This window comes from Falco rusticolus, chromosome 16 (genome assembly GCF_015220075.1).
Source record: "Falco rusticolus isolate bFalRus1 chromosome 16, bFalRus1.pri, whole genome shotgun sequence".
In the NCBI taxonomy this organism is placed as follows: domain Eukaryota; kingdom Metazoa; phylum Chordata; class Aves; order Falconiformes; family Falconidae; genus Falco; species Falco rusticolus.
The window spans coordinates 4,420,790-4,440,597 of NC_051202.1; the positions used below are offsets into that span (position 1 = coordinate 4,420,790).

At 41.6% G+C, this 19,808-nt stretch overlaps 1 protein-coding gene across 1 annotated transcript in view; it reads left to right on the forward strand.

The window, feature by feature from the left end:
* Positions 1 to 1,825: 1,825 nt before the first annotated feature.
* Positions 1,826 to 19,808, forward strand: part of ARHGAP32 (Rho GTPase activating protein 32) — a 257,950-nt gene continuing 239,967 nt past the window's right edge. Inside the window, exon 1 of the mRNA XM_037409775.1 lies at positions 1,826 to 2,044. The gene's annotated coding sequence lies outside the window, so the exon portion shown is untranslated. The remainder of the gene's footprint in view (positions 2,045 to 19,808) is intronic.

The window sequence follows — 19,808 nt, forward strand, 5'->3', positions numbered from 1 at the left end:
ATGGAGCCCCAAACCCACCAGTGTTCTTAACTACAGTTCTGTTTGTTGGCATCTGGCACAGCATATGCTGACACGAAACAGTTCACATGTCTCAGAGCTATTGTTCCAGACTCTGCACAGTTACAGTTATCACCAGTTACTCATGATGGGCTTTGAAAATTTTCATCACAACAACTAAAAATTCTACAAATCTTTTAAATTAAAGTTCACAACTCAGAACTTCTCCATGCTTATGGCTTGCTTTTCTTAGTCGCCCAATACATTAGCAAACAGTGGTATCATTTATCCAAACACTCTGGATAGCTAGTATCGTCAGAGTCTTAGTGTAGATTACATACTATATTTACAGTGTTTCACAGATGGAAGCGAAAACCAAAAAGCATCAAATCCAGCTTGTGGAATAGTTTCAACTATGCCTCTCATTTTCTGAAAGTGCATCAAGTAGGCCACTTCATATCTGCTTTTGCAATGCAAATGTCACCCTGTGGCTAAGGCAAAGCACATACCACAGCTCTCACATGAACTGCCAGGTGCACGGCGACACGCGTGATCCACACCATAGCTGCATATTCCTCAGAACTGTGCCGCTGGGCCTGTGCCAAAGGTAGAGAGCGCTCGCAGAGTAACTGCCTCGCAATGCCACTAGTGAAGGAATAAATAAACACTAGCAAACAGATTTTTAACCTCTGTGGTCACCAAATGGCCTAACGACCAGGACAGATTTTCAGCATTGCCTATTGCTAGCAAAATCAAGTCACGTGTTTCTGAAAATGCCAGCGATACAATAAAGCATCTATAAAGGCAAATCATAAAGTGTTTAGGGGCAGCAACAGAAACACAACACCAGGGTAACATCTCTACCAAAGCATTGTGGGACCTTCCGTTCAACAAGGTGCTTATCTGGAGGAAGGGGTTTGCGGTGAACACTTAAACCTCATTTAATTTAAGTTACAATTAACTTTTTCTGATAAAACAACACTGCCTCAAGACCAGGTTTAATACATTTGAAGCTAATCCAGATGGGAAGGCTCTGTATTGTGAACAGGGTGTGCAAGTAGCCTGTTTGTAGGTAAACAAGCCCTTTGAGGTAAAGCACCCTTCTTGACTAATTTCTTGCCTGTCTTTCTTGATTAAGTTCTTGACTAACTTCTTGCCTGTTTTTCTTGACCAACTTCTTGACTTTCATTCTTGCACTAACCCAGTGGAGGCGGGAGGGCTCTGGTCCAGGCAGGTGCCTGACGTATGTCCCTCCTGGCTAGGACCCATCCCTCAGAGAAGGAGCGTGCCTGGCCATAATAGAAATAATAATACAATCGCATCAAGAAACAAACTTGAGGACCTCTGGCAAAACTCTGGGTACGCTCCCTCCAGCACAGCTGCCCGAACAGCCACTGCCTCACCCCCAGCACAGGCAGCGGCTGCTGCACACCCCAGTCCCCGTCCCTCCTGCGGCCCAGCACCCCGCCCAGCGCCACCTGCCCTCACCCCTCAACAGCCCCGCTGCGGCCTCCCCCCTCGCACCGACGCGAACCCTTCCCCAGCCCGGCCGGACGCCACACCTCGGGCATCCCCCGGGGCGCACGGTGAGGCCTCCCCCTGAGCAGAGCCCAGGTGCGGTGGGCCGCCCTCGGCCCAGCCCCAGCCCCCCGCGCTCCCGCCCTTCCCGCGCAGCCCCCGCCGAGCCGAGCCCCGCCGCAGCCCCGCGGCCGCCGGTTCGCGCCCAGCCCCGGGCAGGTGGGCGGCCCTTCCCGCCGCTGCCCACCCTCCGCCCCGGCCCCGGCCCGCCCTGTCCCGGCTTCGGGGAGGAGCCAGGGAGCGGCGGCACCGCGCATGGGCCGGGGAGCCTTTCTCTGAGCCGGGGAGCGTGTGCGAGGGGGGCGTGTGCCGGCCGCGGTTCCCCCTCACCCAGCGGCGCCCGGGCCCTTCCCCGCGGCTCGTTCCCCGTCGTCTCCTCACCTGCGGCGGCGGCGGCCATGGCGGCGGGACGCGGCTGGTAGGCGGCGGTAGGGGCGCCCGGGCTCGGCCCCCGCGGTGGCGGAGCGAGGTGAGTGGCGGGGAGGGGAAGGGCTGAGGTGGGGGGGACGGGGTCCTGTCGCGATAGCGGCCCGCACGTCGCGATAGGCGGCGCCGGGGGGTGGGTGAGGGGAGGGGGCGCGCGCGGCAGCCCCGCCAGCGTTTCGGCCGTTGCCGCCAACGGAGGCGGCCGGTGCCTTTCAGCCCCGCCGTGAGGGAGCGGGGGAAAACAAACAAATAAAACGAGTCCTGGCTCTCTCTGGCGGCTTTTTTTGTTTGTATGTCCCCCCTCCCCCGCCCGCGATTACCAGCACGCGTTCCGTCGCCGTCCTCCAGGGCAGGTCTCTGAGGTGGATCGATTCGCCTTATCGCCGAAAAATCGTTTGTTGGGCAAGAAGGGATAATTAATTGGGATTTGGGCAAGAAGGGATAATTGGGATTCCAGCCTGCGTGTGCCGTTCCCCCCGCTGCTCGGGCGCGGGGAAGACCCGGCGGTGCGCTCCCTGGCCAGCCCGGCTTTGTGCTTGGCCCTCTCCTCCATTGTGCGGGCTGGCCTTTGTGGAGGGTTTCATGTGGCCTTTTTTTAATGCCTTGTTAGACCTTTTCAGGTGCAGCGAACGCCCCCGGGTTCTGCTGGGGTCGCCCGGGGTGCTCGGCCGGTGACATCTGGGCGCTGGGGAGCCGTGTGACATGGAGGGGCGCCCCACGGGCGTTCCGCACCCTGGAGGTGTTTTTTCTGGAAGACCTTGGCTAGCTTTCCCACCAGATTGCAATGGGGAGGTGAGCGAAGGGTAGCGGTGCAGGGTCTTTAGAGGAAAGATCCATTGCACATTTGGACCTCGGAGTGAGCAAGGGCTTCAGCTTGAGAAAAAGGTAAATTAACCTTTGAAACCTGCATTTATGTACTCGCTTACGTTTTTCCTTTCACAAACAATGCGTCCCATCTCTTTCTCCCCTGAGAGCCTGGCTCGTGTTGCAAACTGCTGCTCCAGACCGGACCGATGGCTGTTGAATTGTCAGAAGGTGATAGGAATGAGTAATTTGTTGTTACATCTCTGTACTTCCACACAAGATAGTACAGAAAACAGCACTTTGGACAGAGGCTCGGACAACCTTCACTGGGGATGGGCGTCCAGTTTGTTGTGTTGGTTGATACTGTCATTGGTAAGAATGCAATTTAGAGGAAGAAGGGAAAAGGCAAGAAGGTCACAGCTTAAAACATGCTATTTTGTTTCAAGAAAGAGCTATAAACCTAAAGTGCGTTATCCAAAGGTGACCGGACACTCCTCTTTGACATGGAAAAGAATGAATAAGCTTCCAAGACTCTTAAAAGAATACCTAGTTCAACTGTTTGAGGTTTGTGCATGGGATAGATCCCATTTTCTACAGAACAGGGACAAATGTCCTGCACGCATTTATTTAGAACCATGCAGTTTCTTTCCTGCTGCACAGATGTCTTTTCTCGTTTTGCAAAATTAGATTAGCCTTGAGTGAACAATTTATTTTGACTGGTAAGTAAAATATTACATCTTTCTCATGATAAAAGAGCAATCAAAGAGTGCATGTGCTTGGACTGATTTATTTTAACGGAACTTATCTGAGGTTGCTTGTGCTGTACCAGGGTGTGTACCCTTGTGTAGCTGATGGTTTTGTAATGTTTGAATGTATAGGAGCTATCTGGAAGAATCAAAATTTTATTCCTTTGAGGGCATATAGTGATTGACATGATGAAGGGGCAGGGGCGAATGGCATGAGTCTGGCAACATACGTTCTGTAAAACTGATTATTTGGGGAAACAACGGAACTACTAGTGTTAATGTGGTATTAATACGGTGCATAATGTACGGAAATATTAGTTCATTGCCAGAAGCAAATTATTGTTCAATCTTTCAGCTTGGGGTCTTAATCTTGGATTTGTTTGTTTAAAGTATATTTATCAAGTTTTTTAAGAAACAAAGAGCATCTGAGGTAGGCCAGCAGAAGTACTGCTGGGTAATTATTTTACTTTTTAGGTTTTGTGTACGGTTTGCAGCTGGATGGTGCAGTGTTTTTGTGCCACTTGGTGATGGGTTGTGAAATATCAGTGTCCCAGTTCTTAGTACTCTATTTTTCTGTAATGCAAAGTGAGGGAAGTGATGATGTCGCTGAATTGAAGGGGGAAGGTTTGCAGTGGTGACATACTGGTTGGGGAGAAGATCCCAGAGGGAGTGGAGGACATCTAACAGAAAGGGAAATAGTGCTACTTTAGCCATTTTCCCCTGGGCTTCTGTTTCTTTTGTGAACTTCTGAAAAGGAAATGTCATTTTGCTGTTTGAATGCATTGTTTTGCATGAAGTGTCAGACCACATTACGAGGATGATTCCAGTCAACTTCCCCCATTTCAAAACAAACACGTCAAATATTGTAATACATTTATACAAAAGTTCAGTGTTTTGCAGGAACCGAGTATACATATTTACAAAAATAAATTATGTTTTTCATACTTTATTGTGGCTAGAAGATTTTGTATAGAAGAGAAAAATTGGTATGGGTTCCCTTGGCTTTTACGTCCTTCTTTCCACAAATGAGAGGAACACGTTGGCCTCTTCGTGAACTGGGGGATTATTTTCATTTGTGCTTCCTCTCAAAATATTCTTATCCGTGCAGTAGTTGTATCTGATTCCAGTGGCTGCGACCATGGCAAGTGCTATTGTTTCACAGTTGTTGGCTCGATACCATTTTGGCTGAGCCCAGGGTGAGGGCAGAAAGGGAAGAAGATATAAAGAGACGTAGGTAGATTTGTAAATTATACTTGCAAAAACCTGGACTAATTGCTCTCGTGGGACTGTAAGTATGGGTGGCTTCTGGCAGGTGCAGCGTGTGCAGGTGCGGGGCCAGTTCCCTCTCCCAGCTGTGCTCTTGAACTGCAGCTTCTAAGGTTTCAGCCTTTAGTGGGTTGCAGCAGCGCATTTTGTACCAGCAGAGTCTGTGAGCTTGTTGGTGAGGGGCTGGACATGGTAGGTCCGAGCTGAGAAGGGTCTTGACAAACCCATTCTCCTCCACAGGACTTGGGCAAGAATTTGAACTTGAATGTGAGCACGGATTTGATGTCTGTGCCTACAACAGTGAAAGTTGTTCAGATTCACTGTTTGGGTCTGGTAGCTGCCCTCGGGGTGTCTAATACCATGATATGAAAGAAACAAATTGAAGTGTTTATCAACTTCTAAAGTCCACAAGTGTTTTCCTTGGAAAAATAAGTCAATTTGGCATCTGGGGTGAAGCAGGTCAACAAGTCTGGTCAGCATGTGGATTTTCACAGTGATTTCTATTCTTATGCTAATCCTTTGAGCAGGCTGGCTGTGTGCTGTTAGCCAATGCGAGAGAAGGGATGTGCATACTGAGGACGCTAAAGGGAAGCCATTTTTTTGTAGTTATTGTTATGCAGATTAGGTCTTCCAGCCAACTAGCATTTGGAGAATCGCATAACCTGAGGATATAATGCTGCAGGTCAGCAGTCATTTAGCAATTCTCAGCCGGTTTGGTTGAAACTTTCTTTTCAACTTTAATTCTGTGGGGGTTTTGTTTTGTTTTAAATCCATGTTGTAGCTGCAAACAAATTGTTTGGTGCTGAACAATTAAAGTTGGAAAACCTAAATTTTCAATTTTTAACTATTGTGTTGGGTAAAAAGTGTAGGAAGGCAGCAAAGCTGTCACTCCACTGATACAGCTATGAGCTGCTCATTTGAATCCTACTTTTACTTCTGTTGGTGACTTGCTATGTTTCTCGCACACCGTTTTTCTGCATTGCCTCGATTTCTGCTCTGTAAAACACTTTATAGATTGTTAAGCAGTCTGTGTGTGTATGTTCCTAGGTGTGTATGCACGCCAGTTGAAACCATGTAAAATATGTAAATCTTACTCAGAAGACTTTATTTCTTTGCTGTATATTTGTTTCCTAGAGATTGTTTTAGAAAAAGGAAGTAATGAAGTAATGGAAGAGTCTGAAAGAAGCGCTGCAAGTTAGTGTATTGTTGCATATAATATATGCTGCAACTCTACGTGGTTTCCCTGCCGTAACGATTCTGGCTAACATCCTTGGGGGCTTCTGCAGTACGATTTACTAGGCTGGGGCCGTTGTTGAGCATGTTAAGAAGCCTTTGTGTGTTTTATTTAAGTGGTGTTTTGTGTTGCTGGAGTCTATATATACTTGAGTAGATCACCTTATTACATTTGTGTGTATGTGGTGTTAGGTTCTTCGGCAGCGTGCAAAATAATTAAAAACCTGCCCTTTAAACTATTTAGTAAATTGGATTTGCTTTACCAGCAGTGGGACAGGAAGTTAATCGTATTTAAGCTGATGTTGACTTTTCCAATCTGATTTTCCCTGGGAAGAAACTTTACTAGCTAGTTGTTAAATGCACAGTTAATTAGCTACTGATTGTTTAAGCTGATAAACCAATGCTACCAGGTTTACTGTAATCAGTTTGGTAAATGTGCCATGTATATGCTTCCTTATGTTATTGTCTTGCTTTTTGATTAAACACAATATTAACTATCATTATACTAATTATGTGAATACATTTAGATGGTATTGTCAAGTGATGACTATGACATCTGACTGTTATTACTCGCTGGATGTTCGTTTGCTCTGTGCTTAGTGACATGGGTGTAGTTCTGGGGTTCGTAGTGTTATCTGTGAATCTTGTAACAGGTGAGAATATGGCTCAGTGGCTCCTGTCTTTTAACTGGTGGTTTAGAAAAGGAAGTACCCCTAAATCTCCACCTTTTAAAATCATTGTTTTAAGAACCTTTATTTTCTTTTAGTCTTGTTTCTGCAGCTGAGTTGCAACATTTTGAGCATGTCCTATTGATGTGGCTTGAAGTCAGGAGTTGAAGCAATAGTTCAGCCTAAACTACTGCTCAATGAATCATTCATCCTCTTGTCATCTCAGTTGCTGATGAAGAAGCTGCAGTTGCTGCTCCTCCGTTCCCTTCATGGTGTGCCCAGTGCTTTTGCTTGTCCACATCTCAGCCTATGGTGTTTGTGGGTCGAAAGCATTGATTTTTGTATCCATCGTAACTTTTTAAGAATCGGAGAAAGTGGTGTTTCCGCAGTTAATTCATTAAACCAGGACCACAAGAAGTTTGGAGCCTGGCATCCTATGGATTTCATGGTCAAATTAAATGTTTAAATATCCCTGAGGTTGTTTGTTGGATGGAGGAACACTTGGTCAGCCACAGCCTGAGTTTACAGCCTTAGATCTCCAGGTAGTGGATCTGTAACATAAGGGTCAGGTGATGCTAAGCGCTGTTCTGTCACAGCAAATTGTGCTTGTGGGTGCTAGTCTACTTTTTAAGAGGCTTTATGCTAGTTGAGCAAGTTGTCAGTCCTGTGTTACTTTAATTTTGTCTCGCTCCATCTTTTCTACCTTACAACAAGCCCAAAGTCACAAACAGGTGGAAATTTTTTACAGAAGAAGTTTGCTCATGTGACATCACATGCTGTGTTTCAAATTGACGTCAGTGGGTAGTTCAGCAGTACGCGGACGTAGTAGTGGTCCCCCAGCCATGGCCCCAAAATCCAGTTGTAGAGAAGAATGATGCCGATTTCATTACTACTGGTAACTTACTTTTAAGATACAAGTATGAAAGGTGGTATTCTAAAAGCTTTGTTGTCACTTACTGGCAGATTGAGGTAATCTGTTTTGCTAAAAATAACTTTGATGGCAAGGTGTTAGGTTCTTACAGGTGGTTTGAAATTCTTGCTTCTTTAAGAAAATAGCGTATAATCCTCTGTGTATTTTGTTATCTGAGACTTCTATCACTGACGAAACAAATGTCTATTAAAATGGCAAAGGTAAGATTTCTGTGGGGGTTTTTTTGGTTTGTTTTTGGTTTTTTTTTTTTTTTAATATTTATTTCAGTAACAGTGTTTCCTGGCATTTGGGAGGTGACCTTTTGTCTCAGTACTCGGAATGGTCAAGGTGCATGTGAGGGCTATGGGGGAAATGACAAGATATGGTGCTTGGTGTTTTGAAAGCAGTTTGGTGGCTTTTTTTGGTGCCAGTGTGAAAACTAGTTTTCCAAATCCAAATGTAACAATTTGGACGTATTCTTACTGACTTCACTAGGAGCATAAGCATGGCTATTATGAAGAAGAATGTAGCTGGACAACCCCTGTTTGAGGATAATTTTAATTATGGCAAGAGCCTTTGAATATTTGCTGTTATTTACCCTTTTACTCCTTGTTATGATTCATGAATGTCTTCATTAGATTTCATAATAGCCAGTCAGTGTACTGATTGATACCTTTTGTGTTGTGTGTTTTACGAGAAGTATTTCTAGAGTCAGCTCCCACCTGCTAGGAGCAATCAGTCTTTTAAAAGGGTAATTTCAGTATTTTTTTCAATTTATTTTTAATTCAAAAAGCCTGTTATCCTGCTCAATAATGCACCTTGCTATTTTTTCTACCAGATTTAAATAGCAGCTGATACAATCTGATAGAATCTTTACAAATTTTATTAACCATTTCCATATCAGCTTTTGATGGAATATGAATATATTTTAGTAGTTGGTTTCCATAGCTTGCCCATGTGATCATCATAGTCTCATCCCTTACACTCTGGCTGGGATGTAAACCATAAAAATTGCTGTTTGGGTATCATTGTTTATTTGCAGTACATGTATGTGTCAGTGTATTATTTTAAAAATTGCTGACAGGTGGCACTTTTGCACTAAAATGTAAAATGTGTACAATTTTATTATAAAACTCACAAATAAATGAGAAATAGCTATAAATATTACATTCAGATAAAAGGAAAAAAATTCTTTTATACAGTCTTTATACGAAAGTGTGTTGATCCTTCCTCGCTTCTGTGTATCTGTGGAAGTGTAATATGTTTGCTAGAAGTTGATTCAGTAAGCAGTAGTTTATTTCAGAAAAAGTTCTGATAATTTATTCTTGGAAGTGTAAATGAGATTCCATAGTCCTTCAGCTGAATGATGCACAAGGCAAGCTTCAGCTGTAAAGTTCAGTCAGTGGTAACTGCTGCAGCCTGTTTCATTGAAGAAACAGGAACAAAAGTTTGTTTGTAACTACTCTGGAACTGAGAACAAAGGCTGCGGGGACCTTTGAACCTCTGTGGCTGTGCATCTGAAGGAGGAATTGTTCAAGAATGGGAAAAACTGCCAGAAGACCAGAGATCTGCTTTTCCCTACATCTTTCTACAGCAATGTTCAACAACCACATTTAAAGTAAGAAAAAAAAAAAAAGTTAGTTAATTGGAAGACTTCCTTACTTGTTCTTCCCACCAAGCTCTGATTTGATAATCAAGTATGCAGGAGTGGTTAGTCTATCACTTTTTTTTTTTTTTCCCCCACTGAGTAAGCTTCAAGCAAATGAGTGTGTGTGCTTTTTGTCTTTTTTTTTTTTCTCTTTAAAGAAATCTTAATGATTGATTACATCCTTAAACATTCTGTTCTCTCTCAAATGTTCTGTGCAAATCATTCTGGCCTATGAAGCCATTTGTTTCCCCTGCTTCTTGGTGGTGTTCTGACTTCACAATTATTTTTCATTCTGTGATAGCTGGTCTCTGGGAAGATGGGAGGGAATAATCAGTGCTCTGAAGAAATTGTTTCTTTTCTGCAAAATATGTTGACTGGCACGTTGAGGGTTACAGTCTCCGGTGGATTGTCCAGCATGAAGGTTCTGCTTCAGGCAGCAATTTGTGCCTTATCATTCACCTTCATGAATTTTACAAGGCTTAAAGATAGGATGGGCTGTACTGAAAGAACATACTCTCTAAATTGCTTCATGAGGAGGGAGAGAAACCACAGTATTGAGTGTTTATTATTTTTCCTTCAGTAATGAACATAACACACCAGCTGGAAAAAACACAGTTGTTCATTTATATTTCTCAGCCTGTACATGCAACTTGTAAGTGTGTTCAGGCATGCATGTAATGTTCATGTCTGACAGACGGGAAAGGCTGGGGGTTGCCCCACATAGTCCCTCAGGAATTGGATCAGGTCTGCCTTGCAACCTGTGACTCCTGAGAAAGCTGGCAGGAGGTCAGCGCCATTGAAGCAGGGGCACGGTACGAGTTCTGGCATCTGGTGTTCTACTGCTGGGCTTTGTTCAGTCACTGTCAGAGAAGGTGGTCATCGCGTCGGTCGGCAGAGACGTGATGTTCAGGTGGCTGCAGCCAGCTTGGCCTCACAGAGCATCACTTGGGGTATTCTTTTGGTCCCCAGTCTCAGAAGAGCACAGAAGAAACTGAAAAAGCTCTAGATACCAGAAAACAGAGTAGCAATCAGGCATGGTTTAGTTGACAGATAAGTATTTCCTCTCACTGTTGGAGGGGAAAACAGTCCATTTCTTTTTTTGGAGTGTTAAATTGTTAGGGGTCTTCAATCCCTTTCCCCCCCATTTTTTCCTAAGGGGTGCACGCATGACAGGGTGACCAGCAGGTAAAGTTTATGTAGACTGTTTGTGTTGTACGTTCAGCCTGCCTTTTCAGCGTGCCCAGACGACAGTGTATCTCAAATGTCTCCTCTTGCTCCTTAAAACTGTTGTCCTCTTTCTAACTTTTGGCTGCAGTCTCTGTGAAATTAGGCTGTGTTACAGGGAAATTCAGCTTTCAGTCTTCCAGGCAGTATGTAAACCTGGCTCCCAAGAGCATGAGAAAACTATGGTGGTTGCCCTTGTATTTCTGAAGTTCTTTACAGTGTACTCGTTGGTTGTCACCGTGCTTTTTGCTTCATCCACTGTTAAGATGTACAACAGCTTGAAATCCGCGAGTGACCTATCATTTTTTAAAAAGATTTCACCATAGGAAGTATTCTTTACCTAATATTTTCAGTCATCCATACACAGAGCAATTGCAAATTGCATAAGGAAGCCAATACATTTGGCTATTTAGTTATGTAGCCATATTGTATTAATTCAGGAAGAATTTAGCTGTCTAGAGTACAGCATAGTAGCTTTCTGAGCATTTTCACCTAGATTACAAGAAAACTTTTCCTTGATTGCATAATTTGCTATAGGTACCTTTGCATTTCTTGTTGGTCAAATACTGAGTTTAAAAATTAAATTGCAGTTAACTTCTAAGATTAAAATTGGGAATGAAAACATATAGATTAGTGTTTTAGAAAACTTAATGTGTCAGTTCTTATAGCTAGAAAACATGTGTGTGGAGGAGGGATGCCATATGGCTGCTAAATATAACACAACTTTCTCCTGAAAGCAGTCTAAAAAGTACAGAAGTTCACAATCTGGTATCTGTGTTTTTAATAAGAATGTGCTGCAGATTTTAAGAATCTTAGGAGTGCAAACTAAGGTAATGGGAATAGAGCCAACAAGTAATCCAATAAAATTTAAGTATTTCCTGTAAAGAGATGACACTGGCTGACACACTGGAAAGATGGTCATCATCTTGCAGATACTGGACCCTTTGTTAGCAATTTCTTTAAAGTGTAAGGGCAGTGGTAGCTGTCCAGGTTACGTCAGTTTTCAGTGCTCCCTACCCTCTAGGTCCAACAGCTTGTATTCTTGTTTTCTTTAAATATTTGCACTGGTACATCCTGGTGCTGGGATGCTGGGGAACTCTTATCTTCTGCTGTAACTGTCTGAATCAGGAAAATGTGCTTGTGGTGGCAAGACTTGGGAGTAGTTATTCTGGAAATTTTTTAAATTACTTTGTTAAGTATTTGTTAATACTACTCACTTTTTGTGGTTTTGTGGAGATGCTGCCAAAATGCAGATGATTCCACGTTTTAAGAATACAAATATAATTGAAATATAGTATCATTTCTAGTAAATGATTTACAGTGTGTGTGTGTGTGTGTGTGCATTTGAAGGGAGTGAAAATTAGTGATACCCTGTGCGGCATAGTATTTCTACATAGATTCCAGTAATGGACATTTTTGTGAAATACTTGGCCATGTAGATTAGTAATCTTTCTGATGAGGAAAGCCCATGAGGAACACAGAGCTCCAAAATGACTGTGACTTCCCCCGCCCCCCCCACCCCCCCCCCCCAAAAAAAAAAAAAAAAAAAATTATCCACCATGCCATGCTGTCACTCTCCTCTTTTTGAGTGGAAACATCCAAAATAGGTATTGAATTTCTGATTTAGCAAAACATTTTAGAGTATGTCTGATGTGAGCATGTGAGTAATCCTAGGGCTCTGTATGGGATAAAAGGCATTGCTGAACGGAGGCAGAAATATCTGATAGGAAAAGCTTATCCTGGAAAATAATCAGAAGAGAAACTATATTGGTTATATTCCTTAAGGCCTTTAAAATATTTCAAAGGGATGAGTATAGATTTACTGATGGGGTTTTGGTGACTAAAAATGCAGTTATGCAAATTGCAGCTTGTTGGGGCAGGGAGAATTAATTTATGTACTTGAGCACATGTGCTATTTCACTGTTTTCTCTATGAAGTTGAATTATAGACAACAAGAATGTACTTTGTTGTTCTTTAATAATAAATAACAGCATAGCAGTTTTGATCTTCAAAGCACTGCTCAGACCTTAATTAATCTTCATAATAGTCCTTTGAGAGACTTAAACTTAAAAATATTCCCTACCCTTTTGGACAAGGAACTCCTTAACATGGACACGTTAGAGGATTTGCTAAGGGCCATGTTGTCAGTGACTGCTGGGACAGTTGCTCAGAAATTCCTGGCCCTGCGTGCTTTGGTTAGTTCTCGAGGCTGTGTTGCTTCTCGTTTATGCATTAAAATTTCTAAAAATGTGCATACTTAAAGAAAGGTAGTTCTAAATTCTTTGTGTAGTTTCAGATTTTCAACCTGTATAATGTGTAAGTGTTAACTTATACATACGCATGTTGGAATTTCCCTTTTGAATATTCCTCTAGGTGCAAAGTGCTAAAGGTTTGTGTGTGTGTGCGCGCCTCTGAGAGTGGTGTGTGGGAGCAGGTATGCAAAATTGCACATCAGAAAACCTGGGTCACAGCTTTTGTGTTAGAGGCGGCAAATAAAAGCATATGACTTTACAGTCTATAGAACACACAATAAATAGATAGAAAGTGTCTCTCTGTCTGCCTTTATTCCTAATTCTTTATAAGATTTAAAATAAGGAGAAGAGGAGGAATTTATGTAGATGTTTGATTTTCAAGGTTTTTCGTAGATAATTGTTGATTTAAGTTCTAAAACAAGTTTAGAGAGTACATTCCTGTCTGAAAACCTGTAGCCTTCGTTTGGAGAATAAAATAAAAGTGGCAAGATAAAACTGAGACTGTTCAACTCATCTGGGAAAACGGTTCAGCAGGAGGTGTAATCTAAAGGTGACGATCTCTAAACAACCCACTGTGAGCAGAGTCTGGAGAACAGCGAAGCTTTGTGAATCGTGCATTTTTCTCACAAACAATAGGAGTATTCATTAATAAATATAACTATGTGAACTTGTTACTGCTGAAGATAAGGGACTCAAAATGCTAGCTGTCACGAGAAACTCATCGATACATCACAGCATTCACGTCTGTGTTAGATTCTGACATAACAGACCCAAGGTCAAAGTGTTTAATACTCTTGGTAAACTCAAAATAGTTGTTCACCAACAGGGATGATTCAAAATAATGAGTAGCCCCTGACAGGTGTGTTTATAACAGACTCCATCTTTGGTGTAAGGTGTTGTAATTTCTGCTGGAGATTGCACCGATTTGCATGAGGAATGAACATGGAATAGCTTGCAAAGTAGAAAACTGACAACCCGTTAAACAGGTTTGAAGAATTCTTCAGTACGAACAGCTAAGTCAGCAGAGTCCTGTAACTAATGCCAGAAAACCTTGTTATACTTAACCTGGTGACCTTGTCATCTCAGAAGAACTTGCTGACAGCATGGTGCTTACAGCTTTGTTTGGGTGAAGGTCTTTTCAGCATTCCCTGCTGTGGTTTAAAAGTTCCTAATTGTTTGGTACATGCATTCAGAGGAGAAATCTGTGAAGCGATTTAAATGTCTGTCTTTAATTTGTTAGAAATGCAGTGACTTGGGCTGACTCAGGGGACAATATGAATACTGTGATTTGTTTTGAATACAAAATGTGAATAAAATGTCCATTTGGGAAAGTTGTTAGAAGTTTTTGGAGTTCTGAACTGTCTAGTCTAGTGTTACGTACAAAATACTGTAGAGATTTGCATTAGCAAAATTTTGCAAGTAACGTGTTTTCCTATGCTGGGCTTAGGCATTCTGTTCTCTTGCATTTTTGATACATGAGAGCAGTAAATCTTGATTTGAAAGAGGGCAGAACATTTCCAAGTCAGGGAACTGCAGCCCTATAACCTATACAATGTGTGAAGAATAAAACCTATAGGTCTCCCTGCTATGAATTGTGTTACTGGGCTTCTGGAAGCTACTCAAGTGTTCAGAGTGAAAAATTGGACATCAACAAACGAGTCAGTAAGTGTATTGTAATTTCTTAGGTACTTTGGCAATAAGGAAAGGTATCGGTAATTCAGTAACCACATGATTCTGGACCATCTGTGTCTGATAATCTGATAACTGATATGTGAGATCCAATGGGATAAGCTTTCAGAGAGGCAGAGATCTGATGCCTTTCTGAAGGATACACTGCAAAAATGCTCCTGGTTAAAAATAACACTGGGGTGTATGAACTTGGATACCTTTCACGAGTTTTTCATGCTACTTTTACAAATATACAAATATATTACGTGAAGTGAAAAAAGTGAAAACAACATACAGGAAAGGTTTGTTATGTGTTTTGAGGTTGGTGTTTTGTTTGGTTTTTTTTTTAATGCCTGGAATTAGTTTCTGGGCCTCAGTGTGTGCATACGCGTGTGGTGCTCCTACATACCCTGACAGAGGGCTTTTTTCCCCTTCCTGGAAGGCCTCCTTCGTGCTGCATCTAGCAAACTTCTTTGAGAGTGGAGACACTATAGTATCTTCTTGAAACAAAGTAAAGTCTCATCCCTAATTAGCATTATGAGCGTTACTGATAGTTTACCTATCCATAAGGACATTTGGAAGTTAAGATAGTGGGATTTGACATGTTAATGCATGGGCATGGATAGATGAGTTAAAGTATTAGCTTTTAAGTCTTTTAATTCTTGCCTGAAATTTGCTGGCAAGTTGCTAGACAAAGTGCTGTTTGAGGGACTAGACAGTAACTGTGTGTGTGTATGAAGGATAGATCTGAAGGATCTTGCTGTTATATTTAATTTTCCAAAATAACATCATAGTCAATTGGTTCTCTTCCCAAATGTTGCATATTCTAAATCCGACTAGTCTATGTGGTGTTCAGAGACTAACTCTTCCTTTTGGACCAACAGACCTTGTAAAACACATGAAAGCAATGCATGGATTATTTTTTTTCCAGTTGGTTTAGCAGGCCTCAGTTCAGCAAGTCTAATAAATCAATAACTCCTAAGAACTCAGGTTGTTCTTGTCAGTTAAGACAGTGGCAAAAAAAACCCACCACCCAAATCAATTTTGTTTTTAAGTGGGGGTAGTATGTCAGTTCAGTAAGTGTGCAGTCTAGCTCGGCATCTGTCAGTGGCACTAGTTTCTTTGCCCTCGGGCATTGTGGGCTGATTTGCCTGACCTTTGAAAGGATTAATGTTTGAACACCGTGTGAATTTTCTTGGTATTGCTGCTTAAAGTAAGATAGTTTCCATTTGTGCGGGGAAATATGGATGACACGTAGCTTTAGAGAATGCTTTTTGAAAGGTGATTTGTTAAGGTTGTTTGCTGACTGACATATGGTATGACATACGGTGCTGTTTACCACCTCTGTGTCTGAATTTACAGGGAAATTATTTTCTTCTTTTGAACATTTAACTCTATTAAGTACTTGTATACATCTTCCAGCATTGCCCTGGCCAAACTGATTTACACTTTCCTTTTCTTCTGTTTGTCCCACCTTTTTGTGACTGTTTGTTTCCTTCTTTTTTATGTTATAAAGAGATTTTAATGTTTCAGGGGCTGAAGGTCTCAGTAGCAACTAGCACTTGAAAATCTCTCTCAACTTTTTACCTGCAGCCTTCAAGCTGTTAGGTTTCTCTTACCCTCCTAGGAGATGGAAATGCATGCCAGGTCAACTACTGGGCTGGAAAAATTGCTCTCTAGTAAAATCTAGTGTAAAATTTTCTTTCAAAGTCCTAGTTCTCCTCTGAAATAACAAACTTTTGAAACAGTAATTAGTGAGTGAGGATGAAGAAATTATGTCAGAGGTGCCATAGTTTTGTTGAAAACCTGATTTGTAGTGGAAGGGTGTGTGTGGGGAAATAACATGGAACATACTGTTATCTTAAACCTGGGCGAAAGTAGCTTTAAGATGGAGTTTCTGGAAGAGTACATCATGCCTTTCAGCACTGGTGGAAGATGTTGAAATGAAAAGACTTTAGAGGGAGAAAAAATGCGCTGGACTTTTCCAGGCATGACTCCTGATACCGTGGACGTTGCTGTTGGATTTGCTGTCTTCCAGGTGGACCTGTGTAGGGATTGCAATGAGCATTCTGTTTATTTGTGTTATTAATGCTTTTTCAACAAATACTTGTATTCCCCATAAGCATATGTATAACTGCAGATCTTAAAAATTTGAAGTGAAACAAATGCTCAAGTGTAGATTTATATAAAAGAGAAATGAAAAAAACCCTTGAAATATGCAGGGGGGGGCCATGTAGAATGGCTTGCCTTTTCTAAGCTTGTTTGCATCTTTCTAACTTATATTAGTCTCATTCGTCTAGCAGATGCTGCAATTTTACAGAAAGAAAAATTGTGAATGTATACAAACAGTGAGAATTTTTCTTCTGCTCTGATTCTACTTTCATCTTCTCCAGTCTCATTGGGAACAGTCTGATTGAAATGTGGATATACATCCCCATTAAATAAAACAGCGTGTCAGAATTTCTTGCTGTCTGTCCCACTTCTCTCAATGACAATCAGTCACCTTGTGAATGAACATTCACGTAGAGAGAAAGCAATAAATGTTTCTCCTCCCCCATTCTTCCTCTCTGCTATACTGCCTTTTTCTTTCCTTTTTTTCCAAGTTACTAAGGAAATGGTGTTAAAAGTTTTAAGCAATAAATTTGTATAGACTACTACATTTGCTGCTTAAATGTATAGGTGGTAGAAAAATGTGCAGTGAATGTTCAGCCTCTACCAGTTTCCTGTGTTTTCACTCTATCCCAGATATATGGCTGGATAATCTCCTTCCAGGATGCTAAATGTTGGTATTTGTAATGTATTTAGTGCAAATGATAAGAAGCATGTAAAGGAAAGGGTTTTTTACTGAGGTTATTAAGTTCTTTGTGGTGTGAAGTTCTTTCACGCAACAGAGAAAAATATTGTCAATTTATATGAAGCTTTATGAAGATTAAGAGATTCAAAACTCAAAAATCTACGTGGACTTGCCATTAATAAATTTGTTTCTTAAAACTAGTTTTTAGAACATGGAGAAGTGGTTGAGTATGTCAGAACTGCAGGATAGTGCAAGATAGGGAGGCAATCTGGGTGACTAGTCTGAATCTTAAAATGTAGACTTAAAGAGGCTTTCTTCACTATATAAAATGGCCTTGTGAAAGTGTTTAATGAGGGTTGGTTTTGGTTACAAAGGCCAAATAAGCTTTAAATGTAAACACAACTGCATGCCTTCTGGGGGAGACATAAAGCAACACTTTTTTTTTTTTTTTTTCTTCCCCTCCTCTCCCGCTAGAACTTTGTGCTTCCCCGATTTTGCTAAATGACACCACTTTGATCGTATTCAGGAGAATAGTTAGTGTTCTGAAGTAAATTTCATTGTGTATCAACATGCACATTGAATGTGATGTGATTTAAAAACCTGGTGCCATAGTAAAATAAACTGTGCATGGTGTCAAGGCTTTTACTGCCTGGAGGACTGTTACAAAATCATCGGTTTGGTAGTCTCTTCCTTTTCCTATATGTGGTAGGATAAAAGACGTTCTTTACAAGATCTTAGAATTTAGTGGAGGTGGAAAACTACACACCAGGTGGGGTATCAGTGCCTTGTGATGGCAGCTCAGCCATTCTACAAGAGGGATAGCACAGGAAGCGGAACAGCCACCTGCCAGTGGCCATAAGGGCTGTGTGAACCCTGCTCAGAGTTTGTTGAAACAACTTCTTTGTGATGTAAATGTTACTTGGACTCTGCTAACCCTCTGTAGTGAGTTCCACCCCTGGGATGCTTTCTCCAGAGGTCAGCAACATGGTCATTAAAACACCTAGGTTCAGGTCTGCAAGTGCCGAAAATCGCTTTCCGTTGGGGTATGCTCATCAAGGGGAGGTGATTCCATCAAGGCTCTGACTGTCTTCAAAGAAATGGACAAGTCAGTTTAAGGTGTCACTTTATTAAAGCAGAAGAGTCAGCAGAAAGGAAATGTATTTGAGCCTCATCAGATCCAGTTCCAGTTGGTACTTTCTGGCAAACCCAGATTTACCAGTTGCAGCCTGCCATGCCGGACAGTGAACAGGGGCAGCTGGGGTACGGCTGCTCTCCTGGGTCTGCAGTGTCTGTTACCCCAGTACCCAGTGCCTACCAGTGGGACCGTTGTATTCCACGTGGCTGTGGTGAGACTTGATATTTCAGCCCTGAATCTCTCTGTGGCTGCCTTTCGTTCATTGCCGTTACATTTCTTAGAGGTATTTATCAAATCTGTGTCTTTTACTGATGTGTGGCAGAGGTGTCTCATTAATTTCACTGAATATCTTTCTTTGTCAAACTGCAAAGAGTATACCTCGGAATAGGCTAATTTTCTTTAGCAGAACCTGAAGGTTGAATTTGAACTTTGAATTTCTAATGTTGTGGAAAATAAACCTTTATTACGGTTAAAAAGTAGTTGTCAAATTATTATTGTTTTTTAATTTGAAATTATTTATTTATTTAGCCTGTGTTATTAGAACCTTTTTTAAGTTGCTTTTTTCTTTTTTCTTCCTAATGTAGAAGAGGGAGATTAAATAGCCATGTTTTGGAAATGGGGATAAATCTCTCTGAAGTAGCTTTAATAAACCTTGCTTCGTTGTTGTGATGTCCATCCTTTGGAGGAAGTGTTGACAGAGCAGTTAAAGTTTTCACCTCCTTTGATGTATGAGGGTTTGACATCTCTTCAAAATCACCGTTGCTTTAAATAGCCCCAAATACTACTTTGAAGCAAGATGAGCAGGAAAAGCGAATGACTGATGAGACAAATTTGCTTAAGAACATCCCATTTAGCCAAAAGATAAAACTTGTTTTCATCTAGCGTTCCTAATTTATAGTAAGACTGATCAACAGAAGACCCACGCAAAGTGTTTCTGTATGCATGCTCCGAACCAGCTTCTGATCAAATAAATCACATGCCTGTGGCTGTGTTTTTGTAATAAAGTTACTGATGTAAATTTCTAAAGCACTTTTGTTGAAACAGTATTATAACAATTAATTTATTTTTTTTTTTTAAAAGGGCTGTTACATTATAATGTCAGCTTTGGGGGGCATATTGACAGAGCGGAAGGGGATGTTTGCTGTTTTATTTTCCAAACTGCGCTCAAAGGAGAGCTTGAAGATAGGACAAGTATTGTCACCTGGTCTCTTCCGGTATTTTAGTGAGTGCATGACACTGTGTTTCAAGCCTAGCCATGGTAATAGTTTGGATCTGGGAAACGACCTAGAAGTTGCTGGTTTCTTTCTCATGACCTAGGTATAATCTAAGCGGGATATATGCGTATATAAAGTACATATATTTTTCATGAACTTGAGTGATCAACCAAAAACAGTGTGAAACACGTCCTTGATTCCTTATATGCTTTGGATATGCCTTACTTGTGACGATAATTGTGAAA